This window comes from Salmo salar, chromosome 01, assembly GCF_965601325.2.
Source record: "Salmo salar chromosome 01, fSalSal1, whole genome shotgun sequence".
NCBI classification, from domain to species: Eukaryota; Metazoa; Chordata; class Actinopteri; order Salmoniformes; family Salmonidae; genus Salmo; species Salmo salar.
The window spans coordinates 136,249,287-136,275,220 of NC_138291.1; the positions used below are offsets into that span (position 1 = coordinate 136,249,287).

At 44.3% G+C, this 25,934-nt stretch overlaps 1 protein-coding gene and 1 pseudogene across 1 annotated transcript in view; one reads left to right on the forward strand and one right to left on the reverse strand.

The window, feature by feature from the left end:
- Positions 1-13,861, reverse strand: part of LOC106561544 (protein FAM163B) — a 37,969-nt gene extending 24,108 nt beyond the window's left edge. The window contains exon 1 of the mRNA XM_014125622.3: positions 12,354-13,861. The gene's annotated coding sequence lies outside the window, so the exon portion shown is untranslated. The remainder of the gene's footprint in view (positions 1-12,353) is intronic.
- LOC106561099 (dopamine beta-hydroxylase-like) lies at positions 488-25,093 on the forward strand (annotated as a pseudogene).
- Positions 25,094-25,934: the final 841 nt, after the last annotated feature.

The following is a 25,934-nucleotide window of genomic DNA, read 5'->3' on the forward strand; positions in this document are numbered from 1 at the left end:
GCACCATGAATTATTGCAATGCACCTGAACATTTCTCAGAACTATGGCACACAGTTTTTCCTGGGTCATATCACATGGTGAGAAAGAAATCCGGGCAAAACATAACGCACAAATATATTTCCATTATACATGTTTTTTTTGTGTGAGCTATTTCAGTAAAATATAGACTGATGGTGGATACCCAACCCTATACTTCCAAGGGGGCCAAAAAGACTGAGCCATATACTTACTGTGAAAGCCAATTTATGCTTGATCCAAAGATGTGGTCGGAGGCTTCGTATGGAGGGTGTGACGTAATTGCGGAGCCTCCGGAGGCATGCAGAGGCCAAATCAAATGTTGTAACAATGCGGATGGCTCCGTATAGCTACGCATTTACATGATTGGTTGACGGTAGATGAGGGCGGGATGTCCTGTATAAACACAAACTCACTTCCTTGACAACCTCCTTCACAATAGCTCTGCTCTGCTCCGCTAAGCACAAGAAGTATGAAAGCCCTGAAGTTTGCGGAGAGCGGCATCGCAGTAAATGGTGTACAGCCAATTCCGACATCAGATTGACCATGCAACGCCTTTAAGTCAGATCTGTATCTGAGAATCCTTTTGACAAAGACAAACTTGTTTTGCCTGTGGCCCCCCTGTCAGGGGACATATACGACATGATGTCTTATATGACATATGCCAGCTAGTCTATGTATACAGAACGTACACAGCTCGAGAAGCCAACACATTCAGTACATCAGGATTATGGATTATGCTATGCCCATTCAACCGTCCCCAACCTTGCCCTCTGACAGGTCAACATGACATCCTTACTATAACAGACACATCAGTTCACACCCCTTGGAGCACAAAATGTCAGCCTGTAGTCATGGCAACAGCATATTAACATGCACCCTTGGCTTCTGGTGTTGAGAGGCTGAGGCGAGTCGTTACAACCCACGCATTCCATAGTGCTGTGATGCACCTAGTTAGTGTTTGTGTGAAAGACAGGGCCAAGAAGTTACACACCAATTCACACATAATTGAGACAGGCAATTCAATTAAGCCTGAATTGCAGTTTTGTGATCTTGTGATTCATCAGCATTGTTCCAAGATGACACACAGTAAGAAACACTGACTGAGAGGCAGACACGTACAGCTCAAACACACAACTGACAATGGTCACCATCTAGCTACCACCAACCAATCTATGGTGTGATGTCTGGCACCACACGACTACATGGTGAATAACTCAGCTGAAGGAACACACAGATAAAACAGGAAATAGATCAGACATCAGACACAGCTGACCAAAGCTTTGTCCTGACCTGGAGCAAATTGTGTTCCCACATTGTGTATGCCTCCAGGACGGAAGACGATTGATGGAAAAATGAATAGAGAGCAAATTGTGAGCAGAGTCCAAAGGTTATCTATTTACAGTGCCTAGCACTAATTAAACTTCGAGCAGAGGAGTTTCCATCTAAAACCAAGAAGACCTCATACACTACCGTTCAAAAGTTTGGGGTCACTTAGAAATGCCCTTGTTTTTGAAAGAAAAGCAAAAGAATGTGTCCATTAAAATGACATCAAATTGATCAGAAATACAGTGTAGACATTGTTAATGTTGTACATGACTATTGAAGCTAGAAACGGCAGATTCTTTATGGAATATCTAGATAGGCGTACAGACGCCCATTATCAGCAACCATCACTCCTGTGTTCCAATGGCACGTTGTGTTAGCTAATCCAAGTTTATCATTTTCAAAGGCTAATTGATCATTAGAAAACCCTTTGGAAATTAAGTTAGCACAGCTGAAAACTGTTGTCCTGCTTAAAGATGCAATACAACTGGCCTTAGACTAGTTGAGTATCTGGAGCATCAGTATTTGTGGGTTCGATTACAGGCTCAAAATGGCCAGAAACAAAGTACCTTATTCTGAAACTTGTCAGTCTATTCTTGTTCTGAGAAATGAAGGCTATTCCATGCGAGAAATTGCCAAGAAACTGAAGGTCTCATACAACGCTTCGTACTACTCCGTTCACAGGACAGCGAAAACTGGCTCTAACCAGAATAGAAAGAGGAGTGGGAGGCCCCGGTGCACAACTGAGCAAGAGGACAAGTACATTAGAGTGTCTAGTTTGAGAAACAGACGCCTCACACGTCCTCAACTGGCAGCTTCATTAAATAGTACCCGCAAAACACCAGTCTCAACATCAACAGTGAAGAGGCGACTCCGGGATGCTGGCCTTCTAGGCAGAGTTCCTCTGTCCAGTGTCTGTGTTCTTTTGCCCATCTTGGGGCAGTCTGAGATATGGCTTTTTCTTTACAACTCTGCCTAGAAGGCCAGCATCCAGGAGTCGCCTCTTCACTGTTGATGTTGAGACTGGTGTTTTGCGGGTACTATTTAGCCTTTGAAAATGATAAACTTGGATTAGCTAACACAACGTGCCATTGGAACACAGGAGTGATGGTTGCTGATAATTGGCCTCTGTACGCCTATGTAGATATTCCATAAAAAATCTGCCGTTTCCAGCTACAATAGTCATTTACAACATTAACAATGTCTACACTGTATTTCTGATCAATTTGATGTTATTTTAAATGGAGAGAAAATGTGCTTTTCTTTCAAAAACCAGGACATTTCTAAGTGACCCCAAACTTTTGAACGGTAGTGTATATTGAGGCCATTTATTTCATATGATGCAAGAGACATAGGATTAGGATCGGACACATGCATTTTCACTATAAACTGATAATTACAATGCCATAATAACGCTATAACTAACAGCTCTATATTAGAATGGAATCTAGAATCATCAACAGTTTATATAATATGAAGACTAGAATCATCAACAGTATAACATGACGACTAGAATCATCAGTTTATATAATATGAAGACTAGAATCATCAACAGTATAATAAGGAGACTAGAATCATCAACAGTATAATATGACTACAATCATCAACAGTATAATGACAGTAGAATCATCAACAGTATAATATGACTAGAATCATCAACAGTATAATAAGAAGACTATAATCATCAACAGTATAATATGATTAGAATCACCAACAGTATAATATGACTAGAATCGTCAACAGTATAATATGACTAGAATCATCAACAGTATAATATGACTAGAATCATCAACAGTATAATATGACTAGAATCATCAGCAGTGGCCACAAGGAATTCTTCTAATCATATCTAGCAGCCTCATACTGGATATAATGACTGTAGTTGGAGGGATTATGAAGAGACACTATTGGAAAAACACCTCCAAGAGGCAAGCAACAGGGCCTGGATATCATAACTATGCAAACAAGCTTTCAGTCTAGCATTACATTACGTGTGTGTGTGTCTACTTCCATCAACAATACTGTCAACTGAGCTCTCTGTCTGTCTCTCTCTAACACATCTTACAAACAGCCATGCCACTCCTGGACCAGAACGCTGAGAATATAATAACTCACTGCCATGGAACAAATTTAATTCACCTTGGGTTTTTTTATTCTCAGGAGTCTCAGGAAAATTAAAAACAATTAAATTACACTAGCTCCCCGATGCCATACAATCAGAGAATCCTAATGATTTTCCCTCAATCTTTTTCGTCTTAACACAGGACCAATCAAATCAGACCCAATCAGAGAGACTGATGGTTATTGGTTGGTTTCAGCTTGGAGGGCGGGGTCAGGTTAGTTGATACCCCAGGCAGAGTAGGAACTGGGTTTGTACAGACAGACAACAGACATTTAGATGCACAAATACACATACATATTGTAAAACAGAGACATAGAAGCATGCACACAGACACCCACAGACCTACAGTACCTGTACCCAGCCAAACCTTATAATACACAAGAGGCAGGCAACAAAGATGACATGAGTGGGTAGGTTTCTGAGAAAAGATCCAAGACCCATGTTACATCATGATAACCTTGTTAGCTAGTCTTCACTTCCAAATGACCCCAACAGTGGGCTAAGGCCTTTCTCTTCGAGCAGGAGGGGAAGATCGAACAGTAAGTAGCACATTGTCAGCAGACAGACGGACCCCCCCGCACACACACACACACCACACACACTTTGCCTAGAAGGCAGACAGCTTAATGTCAACGTAAAGATCCTGGCAAGCACACAGACAGACACTCCATAAGAAGAGCTCAGCTTTCCAAAGTGTCATCCGTCACATATACAATACCATACCCAGAATACCACATTGCATTGAATCACATGATCTGTACTAAAATGAGAACATTACAAAAGAACACTATCGATCACCATCTCCATCAGACAGACACGGCTGTTGTTGTATAGTGAATATCTGTGTAAAGAACGTACACCATGCAGGATTACGCCATGTCTGGAATTCAATGATCTAATCGCCCGTGAACCTTTAAAGAATTGGTCTGTGCGGTGTGAAACTTCACTGTCTTGTTAGTGTTGATTATTCACTGCTATACATCATTGTTGGTTCTAAACATGGGGTACTAGTACCCACAGACCATATATAGGTGCTATATAATATCAGCCTATCTAGTGTTCTATATCTATGCTAGTACCCCTGAGGATAAATGGACTAAGCCTTGTTAAACCAGCCTGATCAAACCAGCCTGATCTCGAGAGCAGCTCAAAGGAAAGTGAAACTTAACGTGAGCAAAGCAGTCAGCCTAACCTGGCCTATTCACAGTGTACAAAGTGGGGAAGACGCATAAGAGAAGGGCTGCGAACCAAATTATTATTATAAATTGTGTGGTTAACTGTATAGATAAAAGGCAACATTGTGCTGCCCTCTTCATTGACCTGTCAAAGGCTTTCAATACTGTTGATCACTCGTTGCTAATTCAGAGGCTTTCCTCAATTGGCCTAGACCAGGCTGCATGTAACTGTCTTAACGATGACTTGACAGATAGAACTCAATGCATATCTACTGATGGCGTCAAATCAGGTTTCCTGTATATTATGAAAGGTGTCCCACAGGGCTCGATTCCAGGTCCTATACTTTTTACATGAACAATATTGACGTGTCTGTAAAAAAATTGTAACCTGCACTTGTATGCCGATGATACTGTTGCGTATGCTATTGCCCTCACGGTTGAGCAGACTATCTGAACTACAGTCTGCCTTCATTGTATTACAGAAAAACTTTATTGACCTGAAATTAGTATTGAACGCAGGTAAAATGAAGTATATGTTGTTCTCTAGAGCGCATGAAAATAACTCTGATGATTTAAGAATATGTACTTTATATGTCTATATTGATCGTGTCCCTGCTTACAAATATCTGGGCACTTGGATAGATGAAAAGCTGGTTTTTAATAACATTTTACTGCAGTGGCCAGATTAGGGTCACACAGAGTGTTTCTCAGTAGTCTTGAACAAATCTACTTTGAAACAAAAGTATACACCTCACACACATGGTTAATAAGGGCTTAAAAAATATGACACTTGTACCATGTCAGATACAGAGTTGAAATGTATAACATTTTAGTTTGCATCCCAATATTACACTTTATATACACATCACAGAAAACTGAAATATAACAAAACCGTTTAACATAGAAACACCGGAATTTCAGTGGGTTTTCAGAAATAATGTTTATTAATGAAGAAATTATGAAAAATATTAATAACATTACACCCATGAGGCCAATAGAGGGCAATTTGGTAATTTGACTGCAGGAAAGGGTTTAAAAACCATATTGACGAGTTAGTTAAGAAGCTAAGAATAAAAATGGGCGTCTTCTATAACAACAGGTCCTGCCTCCTGCTAAATAGAAGAAAGCAGATTATTCAGTCAACGTTTCTATGGCGCACATCTATATGAATGCAGCTGGCGCTTCATTAAAGCTGTTAGATGCAGTTTATCATAACGCTTTATTAAGCGCAACAGTTTCAGTACTCATCACTGCATTCTCTACCAGTAAGTTGGTTGACCCACTTTGATGTCACGTAGGTTGATACATTGCTAGGTTTTCATTTATAAAGCCCTTTTTACAAAAAGCCCCACTGTATCTAACATCGTTACTAAACTTTAGACATAAGAGTTACCACACCCGGTCTCAGGGACGGCTAACTCTAGAAATTCCTTTGGTCTCTACTGAGTTGAGTAAATCAGCTTTTAGTTTTTATGCACCTTACTTGTGGAACAATCTTCAAAATGTTCTTTCATTTGATGTTCTGGTCCCTCTAGGGCAATTCAGAAGGCTGATTGAGGACCTTAATACTGATTAATGTGTTTGTTTTTATGTCCTTGTTTTTCTTTCGGCTTGCATTTTGTATTTATAGTTTGATGTGTGTATTTTCTGTCATTTATGTAATTCAGGGTTCATCTTTAAAAGAGACCTTGGTCTCAGTATGACTCCCTGATAAAATAAAGGTGAAATACTTTTTTTTTTTTTTAAATGGCACCCTATTCCCTATATAGTGCACTATTTTTGACCTGGGTCTCGATTCCCAAAGCCTTCGTAGCATTAAGACCACCGTTAGAACTGAGGTGTTTCCCTGAGCCTTCGTTAGTAACGTGGCTCTTTTAACCTTCGCACGTCTATGATTGATCCAGACCACTCATAGAGCAGCCAAAGCGCATCGTTAGATGCTTTTTTTGCCCTTCCTCATCACTTTATTCACAGAAGATCTCAGCTAAACATAGAATCAATATGTTTATGCTATCTGTCTGACTGTGACTACCAATATCTTCAGAACGAATTTGACTACAAATACAAAGTTGCCAAAGTATTGGCAATTGTTACAACAAGTGAAAGATAAAATGAAAACTGAGATGATGGCATGAAAATATTGGCTAAAATGGGCCTACATAGGCTATTTCAATCCTATTGAAATAAATGTCGTGTTGAATCAATTTAGTTTTTGTAACTACACTACTGTCTTTCGTTTTTGCCTCAATCGGTTTCATGATGTTTTAAAACATGTGCACAGTGATGTGCCCAATCTGTTATTTAGTGCATTATTATTGGGGAAGCACAACAAGCTGCCTCAATAGCCTATTTACAGCCATAGGTGGTCATTTCTCTCTAGGTCAGGAGCTGATCCGTCATCAGTATTGTGGAATAATTCTAATGTTAAAGTACGTTTTGAATGGAGAAAGCTGATCCGAGAGCAGCGCTGCTTTTCTTTTTATCCGATCAGTATCCAATGACCCACTTAGCGAACGTTCTCGCTACGTGATTCTTGTTTGGGAAACACTTCAAAAGTTCTCTCTGGTACTTTTGTATACTTTTTAGTCAATATTTGTCCCAGAAAATGGCATACTAAGTCACAAATGTGCAGATGTGGGCATCATATTATTGCTCTCGCTCTCTCTGCTGTGTGTGCCTCATGCTATCTGTCACTCAAATGCAGAGGGGCTGAAGCTCATTGGCTGAAACTCTAATTGCTAGTTGACTGGCCCACATGGGGGGGGGGGGGGGGGGTAAATGTCAAGAAAATGGTGCCACACAGCTAGAAAACAGTTGCTTTCAAACTAGGGATTTCTTGGCTAATTGAGGTAAGACAGTAATTCTGCTCATAGAACTACACATCCAGCCCAAAGTGGGAGGTTTAGAAAACACTTACTAGTCGCCAAAGTACAGGATAATGTCTTTAAGTTACATGCAACTGGGAAATTAGGCCCTGATCCCTATAGGCCCTAGCCAAAAGTAGTGCGCAGGGTGCCACTATGGACGCGGCCTTGGCCTATAATGGCCAGTTGCACATGAGGAGGTACTCTCTGGGCAGAACAACATGTAACCGGGGCCTGGGTTACAGTAACACAAAAAGGTTGAGACTGTTGGCTGGGTGAATATCAACAGAGGTCATTTATTAGAAGCTGAAGGTTAACCCCCAAGCTCTGCTTTCTATTTTACTGGAAAAGCTGTCTCCTCTAACTTCTGTTTACCAGAATGAAATAAAAAGCCCCTTTGTCAGCACACGCTGTGTTTATTTTTTGTCTCCTCTCCCTCTTCCTCTTTACAGAGTGGCTTCTGTATGGCAAGCGTGTACAGTCAGCGGCTGTGCATTGAAACATCGCTAGGAGAAGTGTCTGATATGGACTTAACCACTATGTTCTGACACACAGATGCACTGTTGTAACCTGCTGTGTCTTTCTCCATACATTCAACAACAACATGCACATTCAAATTGCTCCCGTTAAGCCAGGACATCCTAACAAAAGATACATTTTAATCCTCCAGGAGTCATCCAACAGCCATCCAAGAAAGGAGTTGAGATGTATCCCGTCTGCCTACTGTGCAAAGAACATATGATGCTGGTGACAACAAGGTTGTTTGTTTGATTCTTACGTGTGCCATATCCTGAATATTTTGCGTGTGTCACAGTTAACCGACATTTCTGTAAGTCGCTTTGGATAAAAGTGTCTGCTAAATTACCATACGATCATACCACGCTCAAAGTCACTGAGGTCACTCGTTTTGCCCATTCTAACATTCTGTGTACCTAATAAACGGGCCACAATATTGAAGAACCATCCAAGAAATGACTTGCGAAAGATCCTGTATGTACTTCGTCCTGTATGAAGAACATGTCACAGAGCATGTGACATTCTGGGTTATAACACAGACTGGGGAACATTACATCCCAGTGCCTTGATATCCATTGAATTCATTTCCGCAGGCCCTTTCTTTAGAGGCTGGTGAGTCTAATGTGGAGACTTTGATGTCGTCCAAAATGGCACCCTATTCTATAGTGCACAACCTTGGACCAGAGCCCAGTCAAAAGTAATGCACTGTATTGGAATAGGGTGCCATTTCAGATGCAGCCTTTCATGTTGTTCGGTCATAGCCCTGCTGGAGGAGGCATGGCAACCAGGTCTCTAAGCACCCTCTGACTGAAGCTGAGGGCTGAGGCCAGGGCTACATGATGATGGTAGTCGAGGAGGGGCCGGAGGAGGAGGGGGGAGGACGTGGGGGGGCGAGAGGAGAGAGGGGACATGTGTAGCATGCTGGGAGGATGATGGCTGCTGCTGGGAGACTGTGTGTGTGTGTGTGTGTGTGTGTGTGTGTGTGTGTGTGTGTGTGTGTGTGTGTGTGTGTGTGTGTGTGTGTGTGTGTGTGTGTTTCTTCGTGCGTGTGCTACTTTCCTCTGAACCCACTCATCAGTAGAATGTTTTTGTAGTTCCCCTGCACGTTTGTGTTCAGTTTGTTCAGTTTTCCAAATAGCCTATATCTGTTACGTAGGCAAGGAGACACATTTTATTTTCCTCACACAGAAAGTTAACGTCTTTTTTTTTTTTACATTCATTGCGAATGACAACAATTCCTCCGTCAATTAGAAAAATCTTTCCGACATTCCCCACATTGATAACCACCAAGCCTCGGTGTGAAATAGTAAATTGTTCCATATCTCCACACGGTAATGCGAACAGGCGTGCGCGTACTGGATGTGATTTGATTTTAAATCGAAGTTACCTGCTGCAGTATATCTCTGAGTTCTGCGCTCAGCTCTTTTGCTGCCAGCTGCTCTCTGTATATCATTGCACATATGGAGCCCCATAAGCCCACCATTCTAACCCACTAGCCTATAGTGTGCGGTCGGTGTATTTTGCAGACGCATAGCAGGCCTAGCCATTCACCTTGACTCAAATGCAACGGTCAAGTGCAGCCTTTTCCCACGATCTAAGGGCGCCCTCTCATTGTTTGAATTTTATCGATTTTTCAGGTTAACCACATTACAATGATTTTGAGATAAATAAAATATTCTAATATCGTTTTTGTATCAAATGAAAAAAAAAAATCTGTATAGATTCTTTTTCACCAGGCTTTTTGAAATTCTCCCGCGACCCCATTTTCATATCAGGCTACCCCACACGGGGGTCGCAACCCCTAGTTTGGGAACCGCTGGTATAAGGATAATGAAACTGTAAGACTGACATACTTGTCAATGAAAAATATGGTTTGCAAAAACAAATTCTGCATGTCATGTCCAAATACTGTATGGATATTATTTCTCATCTACTATTCCTTCTAATCAACACATCAAAATGCATTTTTTTTGCTGTTATAATAAATGGTTAGTTAAAATGACTAAATGGTGTATCTGATGTATTGGTGACTAAAAAAACATTTCTCATGGTATTTCGCAGGAAAACTTTGATTTTGCATGAATGACTCAGGGGTGAAAGATGTGTTTAACTCCAATGAACGCAAAATCAAATGTTCTGAGTATAAGACAGGGGCATTACACGTGTTATTAGTCTAGAGTTTTAAAATATACCACTTACATCTGAAACAAATGTTCTGAGTATAAGACAGGGGCATTACACGTGTTATTAGTCTAGAGTTTTAAAATATACCACTTACATCTGAAACAAATGTTCTGAGTATAAGACAGGGGCATTACACGTGTTATTAGTCTAGAGTTTTAAAATATACCACTTACATCTGAAACAAATGTTCTGAGTATAAGACAGGGGCATTACACGTGTTATTAGTCTAGTCATTTCTTCCTCAGTGTCCTCCTCCTCCTGCTGCTGCTTCTCCCCCCCCCCCCCCTTGCTGGGATGACCCTTTGGAATGGGCTTGTATTTATCGCAATCACTCTTGCGATGAAGACGGCTCTGTCCATTAGTGTGTGTGCGCAATGTGTAAAGGTGTCACTATATGAGGGGGATGGGAGATGGAGACAATAGGGACAGGGAAGAGGGGAACTGTTTAACATTATCATTGAGAATATGCCCTTCCCCCAATTCAGTCAGCCTTCCCAATCAGTAGTAAGGGAGTACGAGACCAGAAGGCAGGCAGGCAAGGAGGGAGGGAGGGATGGATGGAGGGGGGCAGGCAGGCAGTGAGGGAAGCAGGCAGTGAGGGACATAGGCAGGCAGGGACATAGGCAGGCAGGGACATAGGCAGGCAGGGACATAGGCAGGCAGGGACATAGGCAGGCAGGGAGCAAGGGAGACAGGCAGGCAGGCAGGGAGGGAGGCAGGCAGGGACATAGGCAGGCAGGGAGCAAGGGAGAAAGGGAGACAGGCAGGCAGGGAGGCAGTGAGGCAGGAAAACAGTCACTCATTGCTGTGTTTCCAGGGGGCCAAGAGTGTTGGAAGGGTCACAGAACGAGTCACCACTGGGGATAACAGATTCCGCCCCTCCTCCCTCTCCTCTCAGAGAGACACAGCATCAGGGATGACATATGACATCACTGCTGGTGACTGTTGCAGACCCGGCCTAATCGCCCCCTGCCTGCTGTCCTTCACAGACATTGTGACCATGCTGGGGCTCTCATGACAGACTGTTACACACATACACTCAACAAGGTTCTGGGTTCAAGGTATAATGCAGACACTGCCTCCATAACCTTCATCAGACTTCCCCTGCCTGATGTAACATGGAAACCCTGCTGGTGCAGGCCCGGCCTGTCACCATTATAGAAGCCAGTCCAAGCATCACTGAACGTCAACTTGTTAGGGAATGTCAGTTCTAGTGATATTATTTCTATGGCCTCCACAGCTTTAGGCCCCATGCCTGCTTTAGCATGGTGTCCATGCTGGCACAGACCCTGCTTCCAACATAGAAATACAATGGGAACGTCCATTCCAGCCACTCTCTTGTCTATGGCTTCCCTAGCCCAGCTTGCTGTAGTCTTGTCTCCATAGCCTTCCTCCCCTGCCTGCTGTAGACTTGTGTTAGCATCATGGTGACCAATGACCATGCAGACCTCTCTGCAGGCGGTTCCACTGTCACATAAGGGCTGCATCATAACGCAGCATCAGATACAGACTATTTTATGGAGAGGAGAGCAGCAGTGAGACAGAGACAAGCACACAAGGAGGAGGAGGACATTTGAGTCTGGTTTGATCATACTACTTAAGTTTTGTCAGTAGCCAGCCCTAAACAGTTGGGTACATTCTGCAAAACCGTTTAAACTCTGAACTCTCCCTGCTTAACTAGCGTGTCACACACACACACACACACACACAGAGAGTAGGGAGCTATACGCTAGATTCAAGTTTGTGCACTTCAGCACCATGGACAGCAGCCTAAATGCTTCTGTAGAGAGAGGAAACTCGAAAACCCAAGACTTCAATTATTCCAAGTTGTGATTGTTTGATCGTAGGCCTGTGGCATGATTCGTTTTATGAAATGTGTAACAACAGTGCCTTCGGGAGATAATCAATAGCCAACAATTACTCTAAATGTCAACCCAAAGAACAACAAAGCATGGGTACACCTGATTATAGCGTCATCCAATAACACAAAACTACACTGCATTTTTAGCTTGATTCGAGAAAGATAAAGTTTAGTCATGCTAATGTCGAGAAAGTATACGACTAACAACATCTACTTCAGGAGGAAACAATCTGGACACACGTTCTAGGCAAAAGCATGCTGCTGGAGCTATGGTTAGGCTAACACCTTACCTTTGCAGATATTTGAAATGCACCGGGTCGCATCTGAGTTGTTGATGGCTCGTGAGAGCTCTATTCCGACCATCAGTGAGGCTGGCACATGAAACCCCGAATGGTCGCGGGGCAGCCTCGCGTGATACTGATTAGCTTCTTGCCACTGCTTCAGTGGAACCAAAACAGTTATGGTGACCTCTTTCCTTTCAGCAAAGTGACCAGTCCACAAAACCGTTACATGAAGAACTATGTCATACGAACTATGGAAAGGATTTAAGAAGTAAAAGGTGAGTTCACAATGTCTACCAAAAATCACAACGAAATAAAAACTCAAGAGTCCACACGAGCTACCACGTTTAAATCGCTGTTGTCCTTTTAGTTATTTTCACGTTGTTTATTTGTTTTGCTTGTGTAGCTCTCCTCTCATTCCGATATCCTCCTTCATTTGGCGATAGAAAAGTCCTAAAGCCAATTCCAGGCTCCTTTCAATGCATATGTAACGCAAAAAAAATAAATCTAAACGTCTCCAAAGCTGCTTATGCTAATCTCAAAATAACCTACATCAAAAGAGTCGACCAAATGTGTTTTTATAAGGCAGTCATGCACCATCAGCGTCCACTTGGATTAAGTTTGATAGGTTGTAGGCTATTGTGACTGCCTGGTATCTTCAAAATACGGTCCCTACACCGATACCGCATATAAGGACAGCAAGTCTAACGGTCATGTGGGGAAAACACGACAGCTCCATATTACGAAGCAGTTATTCACCATTAAAAGGGGTCAGATTTCCAGTCTTCAGGGCTTCTTTGAGAAATAACAGTCAAGGATGTGAATCTGTTATTTTCCCCCTACAAGTCTTGGCTCAACTGGTAATATGGTCACGGACGCTTGTGGCTGCAGTTGGTAAATCCAGGCAGCCAGCTACTGTAGCCCGTATTGCTGACACTCGGTCAGATTCTTCTGCGGGGTAGTCGCTCAGTAATTTTGGATTGTCGTGTACTGCGCGTTGTAGCCTGGCTTTGTAGCCTATTTTCTTGCGCTCGCAGACCAAATTAAAATTAGTAGGCATTAAAATGATCGGCGTTGGGGGTGCTCCAATCGAAGGCGTTGAGATGGAGACAGAACAAACACACGAAACACGAAATCTCACTGCTGAATCCGGTAAACCGCGGATGATCATAGAGCAGTAGTCGTTAAATCAGCGGTTCTCCTATGCCCAAATGCCCATTTAGAGTATGGAAATGGTAAGACTGTGGCAAGTTGAGTAATTAAGAAATCGACTCTTGAGATTCAGCCTTCGGAAAGATGTCGACGTGGTGAGAGTTAGATTCGCCACCTCTTCTGTCATTCTCATCTTCGATAGGACGACTATATAAGAAGATCTATTCATCAGTTTAATTGCCCACTTTTCATGAAGCGGTTATGAATCACTGCAATTTAAATAGGCTAGACTAGCCTGGTTGCCAGTCTGTTACCTTTGGCACATGACATGGAGTACAAGGAGTGGAATGTTAGCTAAACAGACCGGCAACCAGGCTAAGACTAGGCTACTCGCACGGCAAGTTTCTGTACACTTTGGTAGGTATTAACATAGTCTGTTTCTATATTTCTGACATTTCTCACAGCAGCCCCATCAACATGTGACACACACACAACTGATTGAAGTTTGTATGTTTCAGCACCATGGACAGCAGCTACACGCATTTATGAGCGTCATAAGCCTTACAATTCATAATGAATTATAGCCTACAACATTTATAATCATGCATAAAACATGTATATATACTTATAAGCATTTATAATGGCTTATTCATGACAGTTATTATAAAGTGTAACTGAAGAGCAAAGAGCAAAGAGAAAGAGAAAGAGAGAGAGAGAGAGAGAGAGAGAGAGAGAGAGAGAGAGAGAGAGAGAGAGAGAGAGAGAGAGGAGAGGAGAGGGAGAACCCATACAGAAAGAGCTGAGCTAGAGCAGAAGAGTGGAAACAGAGAGAGCAGACTGGAACACAAAGAACACATCCAGCCTAACCAACGAACGTGTCTGGGGGCCAAAACAAGCAGTGGTCCATCTGGTGGTCCTGGCTGCTTCAGGAGTTTCAGCCAGAATGGTAATGATCAGTGACTGGGCTACTTAGCGGGTGCTGAGCCCCACTGGGTAGCTAGGGTATGGCTGGGTACTGCTGAGATGGCAGATCAAATGTACATAACCTATTACAAAGTTTAACGTTGAAAGACCGTAAAATGTCCATTAGGCTGGTGCTGAGCCCCACTGGGAAGCAGGTAGTTAGGAACGCCATTTGTAGAAAGGATGGTTGGTGACGTGAAGTTGGGGGGAGGTAGAGAGGGGTTTAAGATATTGCTGTCTAATTCCTTACTGTCTGTATTCCCTGATCATTTCAATTGAATCAAATATTGATCACAAAAATAGGAGTTTTCATTGAAAGACAGGAATATGCATTTGTAAAAGATGCATGGATTCTCTAAAATCTCTTCGCCCCACAAATCTGTTTACAGTAATTAGAATTGCTTTAGATTTTGGCTACTTATATGGGGCGGCGGGTATTTTAGTGGTTAAGCGCATTGGGCCAGTAACCAAAAGGTCGCTGGTTCGAATCCCTGAGCCAGCAAGGTGGAAAAATCTGCAGTTCTGCCCTTGAGCAAGGCTGTTAATGCCTAACAACAACTGTTCCGTGGATGTCAATTAAGGCAGCCCCCCACATCTCTCTGATTCAGAGGGGTTGGGTTAAATGTGGAAGACACATTTTGGTTGAATGCATTCAGTTGTGCAGCTGACTAGGTATCAGCTTTCCCTATATAGACATACTGTACAACAAAATGAGACGATTTGGATAGCAAAGAAGGATCGGGACAAATATGGAAAAAGCAAATGAGACAGTGTCTGGTAGAAAACATGAATTAGATTACGATCACAGACCATCTCACCTCACTTCCTCACCCCCAGAGCTCATCTCAGAGGGAAGAAAGTTTTATTGCATTAATTATTCAACTTCCAAATATTACAGGAGGGAGGCTGAGATTGGGCTGTGTTGTAGTGACAAGGCTCTGTATTATTCATAGATGGAGGGAGACAGAAGGGAGGTTATTTTATTCTGCTCTGTTCTATTACTCCAGTTCGCCCTTCCACACAGACAACCCACAGGCCCCTCTAGGACTGCTTTATGGTACTGGATGTTAATTAACCTCTATGTATGTGTGAGTGTGTCCCAAATGGCACCCTATTCCCTATGCAGTGCACTACTTTTGACCAGGGCCTATCGGGTATATAGGTCTAAAGTAGTGCACTACATAGTGTAGGGAATAGAGTGCCATTTGGGACACCGCCTATGGTAATTGTTAACCTCCATGGTCCCAGGCCCCCTACACGTTGCCCAATGAGGGAGCAGATTCACAGCTGGCAGTCACATGAGGTCAATATCTCTATATTGCACTGTGAGTGTGACATAGTGTTTCTTACTACAGCCACATATACTGTTTATAATTCATGCTACAATATGGCAAAAAATGTATCTATTCTGTACTGAACTATATTCGACTTTAGTTCCTAATATATACTGTGTTATTCTATATTATTCTACTGTCCCATTGTCACGCCCTGATCTGTTTCACCTATCTTTGTGATTGTCTCCACCCCCCTCCAGGTGTCGCCCATCTTTCCCATTATCTCCTGTGTATTTATACCTGTGTTCTCTGTTTGTCCGTTGCCAGTTCGTCTTGTTTGTCAAGCTTACCAGCGTTTTTCCTGTCAGCTCCTGTCTTTTCCCACCCTCCTGGTTTTTTACCCTTGCCTGTCTTGACCCTGAACTCGCCCGCCTGACCACTCTGCCTGCCGTCCTGTACCTTTGCCTCTATCTGGTTTTCCGACCTCTGCCTGACCTGAGCCTGCCTGCCGTCCTGCACCGTTGCCTCTGTTGCTGTAATTAACATTGTTACTTCAACATGGTCTGCATCTGGGTCTTACCTTATCCTGATACCCATGTCCAGACCGGTAAGGAAGTGTCCTGTCCCATCCTGTGCTGATCTGTCATGTCCTGCTTTATCCTCTCCTATGCAGTCCTGTCTGAAAAGAGAACAGTATGCTGGGATGTTCCAGGAGTGACTGGCTTGTACCAGGGAGCGTCTCTCTCTCGCCAAAGCAAGTGAAGTGGATAATAAACAAGAGTGAAATAAACAATATAAATTAACAGTAAACATTATACTGACTGAAGTTCCAAAATAATAAAGACATTTAAAATGTCTATATACAGTGTTGTAACGATGTGCAAATAGTACAATAGTTCTTCACTGGTTGCCCTTTTCTCACTGTGGTATTTCAGCTGGTAGGTAGGATCTCTCTCTCTCTCTCTCTCTCTCTCTCTCTCTCTCTCTCTCTCTCTCTCTCTCTCTCTCTCTCTCTCTCTCTCTCTCTCTCTCTCTCTCTCTCTCTCTCTCTCTCTCTCTCTCTCTCTCTCTCTCTCTCTCTCTCTCTCTCTCTCTCTCTCTCTCTCTCTCTCTCTCTCTCTCTCTCTCTCTCTCTCTCTCTCTCTCTCTCTCTCTCTCTCTCTCTCTCTCTCTCTCTCTCTCCTCTCTCTCTTCTCCTTCTCCTCCTCCTCCTCCTCCTCCTCCTCCTCCTCCTCCTCCTCCCCCCCCCCCCCCCCCCTCTGTGGCATGCATTTTGTCTTGCAGCTGCATCAGTCAGGGATTCAGAGAATCAATACAGTGTCAGACAGTCAATACAGTGGGCGTGTGTGTGTGCCTGGTGTCTTGTCACGTCTCACAGAGTGAGAGGGCATCAATCCCAGCAGACCCTGGCCTCCGGGGCTCCGGCCCTCATTACATTACTCATGCTGCCTCTCTAGCTGTGTGTGTGTGTGGCTCTCAGCTCCACTCATAACCTCCCCCTGCCTCCATTCCTCCCTCCGTCCTTCATCCCTCCCTTGCTCACACACTCACCTTCAAACCCTGATGGCCGTGGGGGCTAAGGCTAACCTTTTCAGCAAACAAGAAGGTGTCCGTGTTTCTTGATTTAGAAAAACACATTTGATAGCGTTCTGATTGTTGCTTCCTTCAACCCTGGAGGAATGGGCAGGACAATTGTTGGGGTTAATGGTGTGTTACCTGAGAGAGAGAGACACACACACACAGAAAAGCAGGACAATAGTGGAGTTAATGTTGTTTTACCTCAGAGATATTGTGCATCCTGCTGTTTGAATTAGCTTCCTCCAAAGCCAGGTGAAAGGTGATTGTTCCTAGAAAACTGACACCTGGTGAGATTTCAGCAACTAGGACAAATAGCTAGATGTGTGTGTATACTTCTATCTCTCTCGCACGCACGCACGCACACACACACACACACACACTCTATTCTCATTACAGATCTTTTTTTGTCTTACTCCAGACGAAAATAATGACTCTATCCCCCTACCAGGACTACATCTGGCATGTTCATTAAAAGGTACTCATACATTTACATGCACACTAAGGTTTTGCTATTAAACGGATTATGGCAGTAGGCAGAATATGGCATTAGTCACGTAAACACCTTACTCTGCTTATCTTAATTGGCGTACGGTCATAATCGAAGTAAGCATACCCCGATTAAAACACCTGGATTTCTAAGCTATCGTTCAAATTATTAGGACATGTAAACGCCTTAATCGGAGGCGTTTACATGTCCTACACAAACTTTATATGTCCGAACTGGAGTTAACCATTGAGTGTCTGGAGAAAGGCATGATTTCATGTCACAACAAATTAAAACCAAAACCAAACTAAACAGAATTTTGCATTTCCTGATATCATAATCTCAAAGCAGTTGTCATGGCACAAGGTCCCAGAGTTTTGCCTGGTCAAGTCATGCGGTCAGGAAGAACTCCTAGCTGGCCCTACAATGGCCCATGTACATGTTGGGATCAGACAGACAGTGACTAAAGGTCAGAGATTCAGTGCCAGACTTGTACAAAAGCTAAAGAACATACGCACATCCAGATACCTTTTGGCAGGTGATGGAGTTATACTGTAGGTGAATTCATGAACAATGAAAAGGAAAACTCTGCTGTTCGTGCTCCCAGGTGATTTTATTGATACAGCGTTTCAACCCTAAAATCCAGCCAAATGTCTCCAATTGGCCCACAAGGCCAAAACCAGGGGAGATTGAATAGGGAATAAAACTCAGTTTGTCCAACTGGATTGCCATTGATAATGTCCATGGTCTATTAGGATCAATTACGGACTGGCAGATGTCGAGAATCGTGCTTGACCCGAAGGGCTTAAAGAAAACAAATCACATTTTGGTCAACAAACATAACGTCATTCAGCCAGATAAAGAGTCGGAGGTCACATGGGATTGCCTTTTAAGAGTAGAGAGAGGGACGAGTCGGGTCCCAGAGACAGTCAAATTCCGAAGGAGAAACAACAACCAAGAGGAGACGGGTCAGAGAAGGAAAAAAAAGAGTTGGCGCCCAGTTTTCGATAAAATTCAATCAAGAGAAAAAGACTGCTTAGAAAAAGGAACTAAGAAGACAGGATACTGTGAAAGACTTTGAGACTTTGGCATTAGACACCGCCTGGAGATGAAGAGTATAGTGGAGGATGGTAAATTGTGAAAAAACAGACACCTGTAATGGACTGAAAGTGTAAGAACAACAGAAGACCGACAGGAGGAAGAGGAATACTTCCGCACTGACAGTCCGTATAACAAAGCAGACCATCCTTGGAATGAGGAGATAAAGGTAGAGAAGAGGAAGATGGAGTTACCTTAAACAGACCAACCTACTGACACACCGGCCAACTGACCGACTAACCAACTCACCAAGCAACCGACTGACCGACCAACCAATACAGAATATCGTGTGTCCCAGGTTAAGAGTCTCCTCGACAAGGACCTGTGGCTGCAGGACGTGACTCTGATGTACCTGACCGTATTAACCACCCTGGTGGTGATCCTGGTAGCCTCCTACCAGGTAGATCCTGCTACCAGCCCCTCCTGGGGAGGATCCACCCCCACCTCCACCCCCCTGCTGCTGCCCTACCACATGCCCCTTGACCCCCGTGGACATGGACACCTCCACCTGTCCAGGAACATCTCCTACCCCCTCTGTACCTGGAGGTGCGGGGCAGCGAGATGAAACACGGCCTGGTCCTGGGGATGTCCGACTGCGGGGAACTCACCAACGCTGACGTAGTGGTCCTGTAGGATGATGGCCACCAGTTCTACTTTGGGGTAAGGAAGGGCACTAGTCCTACTTTGTATCCCAAACCCTATTTCCTATGTGGTGCACTACTTTTCACCAGGTTTCTGGTAGGTAGAGAGTGTGATGCTGACTAAGGTTACGGGTTTGATTTCTGCATAGGCGGCATAAGGTCAATCGTGTTCTGAGTTCAGCTCTGCCCCGAGGGCAGAACAAATGTGACAAACAGCTCTAACCTTAACCAATTGGGATAACTTGCCTAAACATAACCCATCCCATTTGTTTCTGCCCACGAGGCAAAGCTGCCCCAAGTACAAGCTTGAACAAGGAAAAAGCAAATCTGCCATATTGTAGCTGGTTCATTCTGATGGTAGAGAGTCAGGCAGGATGTGCCTTCATCATAATCATCCTAAAGTGGGGAATTTTTCACAAGATTAGATAGATGCATATGGACAAAGAAAATATGTTGAATGTTGAAACATGAAGATACCAAGTGTGAAAACAAATGACCTGAAATACTGTATACTTAATAAACTGTTACAAACATATGATCATCCAAATGTTAGCTATATATCTTGTGACTCATCAGATATGAACATGGAGAAAATCAGATTTCCTCAAAATAAACATTTCATATCAGCTACATTTTGCAATGCTCTCAAAAGAACGTCTCTCACTTTCCACGTGAGGACAGGAGTCTCATTATAGGAATGATCCCAGCCTACTATCTGTCTATGTGGGATCCTCTTTTCCCAGCACTCCTGTCTGTCTGAGAAGCCGACTTATATGTGCTCGATGAGTTCCATAGCAATAGCCTGACAAAACACTCGCCCACCCAACACTTCTTCCAGCCTCCATCTCCCTCCATCGCTTGTCCCATCCCTCCCTTCATCCCTTACACTTCACCGTCCGTGCATCTACAGCTCGGTCAGGCTGACATGGCTCTCTTTCTCAACTCCAGACCACCTCACCACCTCAATCATTCTCTGCACCCTCCCTCTCTCTCCCTCCCTCTCCTTTCTCAGCTCCTTTCCCCTCTCTCTCTCCTTACTCCTCTCTCCCTCCTCCCTCCAGACCACCTCCATCACTCTTTCCACCCCTCCCCCTCTCTTGGTTGGGAAAAGAAAGGTCACAACGGTGTGCCAGCCCACCCCCCCCTCTCTCTCTCTCTCCATCTTTATCTCAGTGAGTGGATCTGGTGGTTTATTCTAAACCATCGCAGGGCAGCACACATACATTATACATCCCTTTTCACTCCTCCTGCCTCTACCTTTACCCGTCCCGGGCCTGTCTGCCCGCCTCTCTGTGAGGAGCTGCTGCTTAGCTGCCGCCTTCTATCCAAACAAATCTTGAATGGCCCCTCTGATCCCTGTACCGGGGAGGAGGTCCAACAGGGACGGATGAGGGGAGAGAGTGAGGGATGAGAAGGTGAGAGAGAGAGAACTCCGAACATCTGTTAAAAGCCTGGGACCACTGTGGTCACAACAGCACAATGAAACCGCTCCAAAATGGAGACTGAGGTGCACAGAGCCTAAGTAACTCTGACACATGGAGCGTCCCTGGTTCATTTGGGCTTTTTACTAAATGTGTGGCTCTTTTTGGAGTCTTTACTCTTGGACCCATCCCAGAGCCATCATACAAGAAAAGAAACCTGGTCCTGGGTGGAGGGTTCTATTTCGGGGCGTGTTACATGCGGACAACGTGATTGGAGGAGACAGACTCACCTGTTACGATTGGCTCCTGGGATATGTATCTTGCCTGCTCACCTGAACGTAGGGTTAGGCATCCACAGAATGATGTCACATATGTTTTGTAAATACTTACTTGGCTATGAGATGTTTCCACTGTGTAAATTTTTCTCTGGGGTTCTTGAATTGCAATTGTCCAGCATGTGGGCTGCTGTCCACAGTGCTGAAACATACAAAATGGACCTAGTATCTGACCATCATCTTGTGCGTGTGTTTGTTTGTGTGCGCATGTGTGTGTATGCATCTCTCTCACTCTCTGTGTTACTCCAGGATGCGTGGAGTGACAGTCAGGGTTGTGTGAGTCTGGACAGCCAGCAGGACTACCGGCTGATGGCAGCCACTCAGACACCTGAGCGATTCTCCCCGCTGTTCAAGTGGTCCTTCAGCACCTGCGACCCACAAGACTACATCATAGAGGTGAAAGAGAGAGAGAAAGAGAGAGACAGATCAGTGGCAGGTGGTAAGAGCATTTATTTTTTGCACCTGTGACCCCAGAGAGCTAACACATAGAGATAACATATTATTATACTGTTCTGTACTGGGAGGGTGGGAGGGAGGGAGAGGAGGGGGGAGAAAGAAAAGGGTTGAGACAAAAATAAAGAGAAAGAAGGGGGAGAAAGAAAGAGGGGAGATATAAAGAGAGAGAGAGAGAAAGAACACTAGTGGGTAAAGATAGGCATAATATAGAGACTGATCTTTGTGCTTGCTTGTGATTGGCAGGAGGGCACTGTCCACCTGATCTACAGAGTGTTGGATCGGCCAATCCGCTTGCTCCAGCAGCTCAAACTGTCCCAGATCGAGACGGGGGTGCAGAGAGCCCGCCTGCTCTGCCCTGACACCCCGTCCCCCTCCCTGCTCCAGGACATACAGACCCTGGAGTTCCGGAACACCGACGTCAACATCTCCACCCAGGAGACCACCTACTGGTATCACATCTTCCAGCTTCCCCCCAACAGGACAAAGAACCACATCATGATGGTTGGTAAACTGCTAAACCTAGTCCTATACATGATGGAACCTTATAATTAGAATAACTTTTAGTAATTCCACAGAATTTGAATTACTCTTATTAATTATATTTCTATGGCTGGGACATCGATGCCCAATCCTAAATCCAACTGTATTTTTATTTATTTTATTTCACCTTTATTTAACCAGGTAAGCTAGTTGAGAACAAGTTCTCATTTGCAACTGCGACCTGGCCAAGATAAAGCAAAGCAGTTAGACACATACAACAACACAGAGTTACACATGGAATAAACAAACATACAAAATAATACAGTAGAAAAATCTATAGACAGCATGTGCAAATGAGGTAGGATAAGAGAGGTAAGGCAATAAATAGGCCGTGGTGGCGAAGAAATTACAATATAGCAATTAAACACTGGAATGGTAGAATGTGCAGAAGATAAATATGCAAGTAGAGATACTGGGGTGCAAAGCAGCAAGATAAATAAATAAATACAGTATGGGGATGATGTAGATTGGATGGGCTATTTATAGATGAGCTATGTACAGGTGCAGTGATCTGTGAGCTGCTCTGACAGCTGGTGCTTAAAGCTAGTGAGGGAGGTAAGAGTCTCCAGCTTTAGGAATTTTTGCAGTTCGTTCCAGTCATTGGCAGCAGAGAACTGGAAGGAGAGGCGGCCAAAGGAATAATTAGCTTTGGGGGTGACCAGTGAGATATACCTGCTGGAGCGCATGCTACGGGTGGGTGCTGCTATTGTGACCAGTGAGCTGAGATAAGGTCGGGCTTTACCTAGCAGAGACTTGTAGATGACCTGGAGCCAGTGGGTTTGGCGACGAGAATGAAGCGAGAGCCAGCCAATGAGAGCCTACAGGTCGCAGTGGTGGGTAGTATATGGGGCTTTGGTGACAAAACGGATGGCACTGTGGTAGACTGCATCCAATTTGTTGAGTAGAGTGTTGGAGGCTATTTTGTAAATTACATCGCCGAAGTCGAGGCTCGGTAGGATAGTCAGTTTTACGAGGGTATGTTTGGCAGCATGAGTGAAGGATGCTTTGTTGCGGAATAGGAAGCCGATTCTAGATTTAATTTTGGATTGGAGATGTTTAATGTGAGTCTGGAAGGAGAGTTTACAGTCTAACCAGACACCAAGGTATTTGTAGTTGTCCACATTTTCTAAGTCAGAACCGTCCAGAGTAGTGATGCTGGACGGGCGGGCAGGTGTGGGCAGCGATCGGTTGAAGAGCATGCATTTAGTTTTACTTGCATGTAAGAGCAGTTGGAGACCACGGAAGGAGTGTTGTCTGGCATTGAAGCTCGTCTGGAGGTTAGTTAACACAGTGTCCAAAGAGGGGCCAGAAGTATACAGAATGGTGTCGTCTGCGTAGAGTGGATCAAAGAATCACCAGCAGCAAGAGCGACATCATTGATGTATACAGAGAAGAGAGTCGGCCCGAGAATTGAACCCTGTGGCACCCCCATAGAACCCCCATAGAGACTGCCAGAGGTCCGGACAACAGGCCCTCCAATTTGACATACTGAACTCTATCAGAGAAGTAGTTGGTGAACCAGGCGAGGCAATCATTTGAGAAACCAAGGCTGTTGAGTCTGCCAATAAGAATGTTGTGATTGACAGAGTTGAAAGCCTTAGCCAGGTCGATGAATATGGCTGTACAGTAATGTCTCTTATCGATGGCGGTTATGATATCTTTAGGACCTTGAGCGTGGCTGAGATGCACCCATGACCAGCTCTGAAACCAGATTGCATAGCGGAGAAGGTACGGTGGGATTTGAGATGGTTGGTAATCTGTTCGTTAACTTGGCTTTTGAAGACCTTAGAAAGGCAGGATAGAATAGATATAGGTCTGTAGCAGTTTGGGTCTAGAGTGTCTCCCCTTTGAAGAGGGGGATGACCGTGGCAGCTTTCCAATCTATGGGAATCTCAGACGATACGAAAGAGAGGTTGAACAGGCTGGTAATAGGGGTTGCAACAATTTCGGCAGATTATTTTAGAAAGAGAGGGTCCAGATTGTCTCGCCCGGCTGATTTGTAGGGGTCCAGATTCTGCAGCTCTTTCAGAACATCAGCTATCTGAATTTGGGTGAAGGAGAAGTGGGGGAGGTTTGGGGGAATTGCTGTGGGGAGTGCAGGGCTGTTGACCGGGATAGGGGTAGCCAGGTGGAAAGAATGGCCAGCCGTAGAGAAATGCTTATTGAAATTCTCAATAATAGTGGATTTATCAGTGGTAACAGGTAACAGTGCTCTAGCCCCTGGGCATTCGAATAGATTCAAGAAAATTGGATAAGTGGATAAGTGTAATCAATATGACAATACCCCTCCCCAACCTTATTGCGTAGCCCCACCCAATCTTTTGGATAGGTGCCAGGAGTTGATTTGGAATTGGGCTAAGGAATGAGTAAAGTCAACACAATGGAGTCCATACCAGAGCATTTTCCCCCTCCTCCTCTTCCTCCTCCTCATCTTCCTCCCCGTCTTCTTTCCATTACAAGTCAGTGGTAAACCCAGGTAACAAGGCCATAGTGCACCACATGGAGGTGTTTGAGTGTTCTCCTGAGATGGATATGGTCCCCCAGTACAGCAGATCCTGTGACTCCAAGATGAAGTCAGCCAGCCTCAACTACTGCCGCCACATCCTGGCTGCCTGGGCCATGGGAGCTGAGGTAACCAAACACTGCAGGGACGGCACCAGTCACACACAAACACGCACACCGCACCTGGGTTCAAATAGTATTTGTTTTCTTTCAAGTACTTTAGCTGTGCTTGATTGAGCCTGTCCGGTGCAATAGAGCCAATATAATACTTCCAAAAGTGCTATTTCCACCCATCAGACACTCCAAGTAGGTTCAATCAAATGCTCAAAGTATTAGAAGAAAGACCTGAGTTCAAATAGTTTATTCTAACACAAATGAATACATATCAATACTGCCTGGAAAATATTAATTAAAGATCATGCAATTTCCACTTCACAATAGGTGGTCTTAATGTTAATTATATAGGCAGATACAGGGAAAGTTTGTGGTGTCCCATGTGACTCAGCTTGCAACACCAGGGTTGTGGGTTCAATTCCCACGGGGGACAAGTACGAAGAAGTATGCACTCAGTACTGTAAGTCGCTCTGGATAAGAGCATCTGCTAAATGACTCAACTGTAAATGTAGGTACACACTGTCACTGAGGCTGTAACACAGTAAAATCATCCTGCTCAATTCGTTGATTACCAACAACGATGAGACTGCCTACAGGGAGGAGTTGAGAGCCCTGGTGGAGTGGTGCCTGGAAAATAACCTCTCCTTCAACGTCAACAAAATGAAGGAGCTGATCGTGGACTACAGGAAACAGCAGAGAGAGCACGCCCCCATCCACATCGACGGGGCTGCAGCGGGGAGGGTCAAAAGCTTGAAGTTCCTCGGTGCGCACATCACTGACAATCTGAAATGGTCCCTTCACAGACAGTGTGGTGAAGAAGACGCAACAGCGCCTCTTCAACCTAAGGAAGCTGAAGAAATTCGGCTTGGCCCCTAAGATCCTCACAAACTTCTACAGATGCACCATTGAGAGCATACTGTTGGGCTGTATCACCGCCTGGTGCGGCAATTGCACTGCCCGCAACCGGAGGGCTCTCCAGAGGGCGGTGCGGTCAGCCCAAAGCATCACTAAGGGCCTTCCCTCCAGGACATC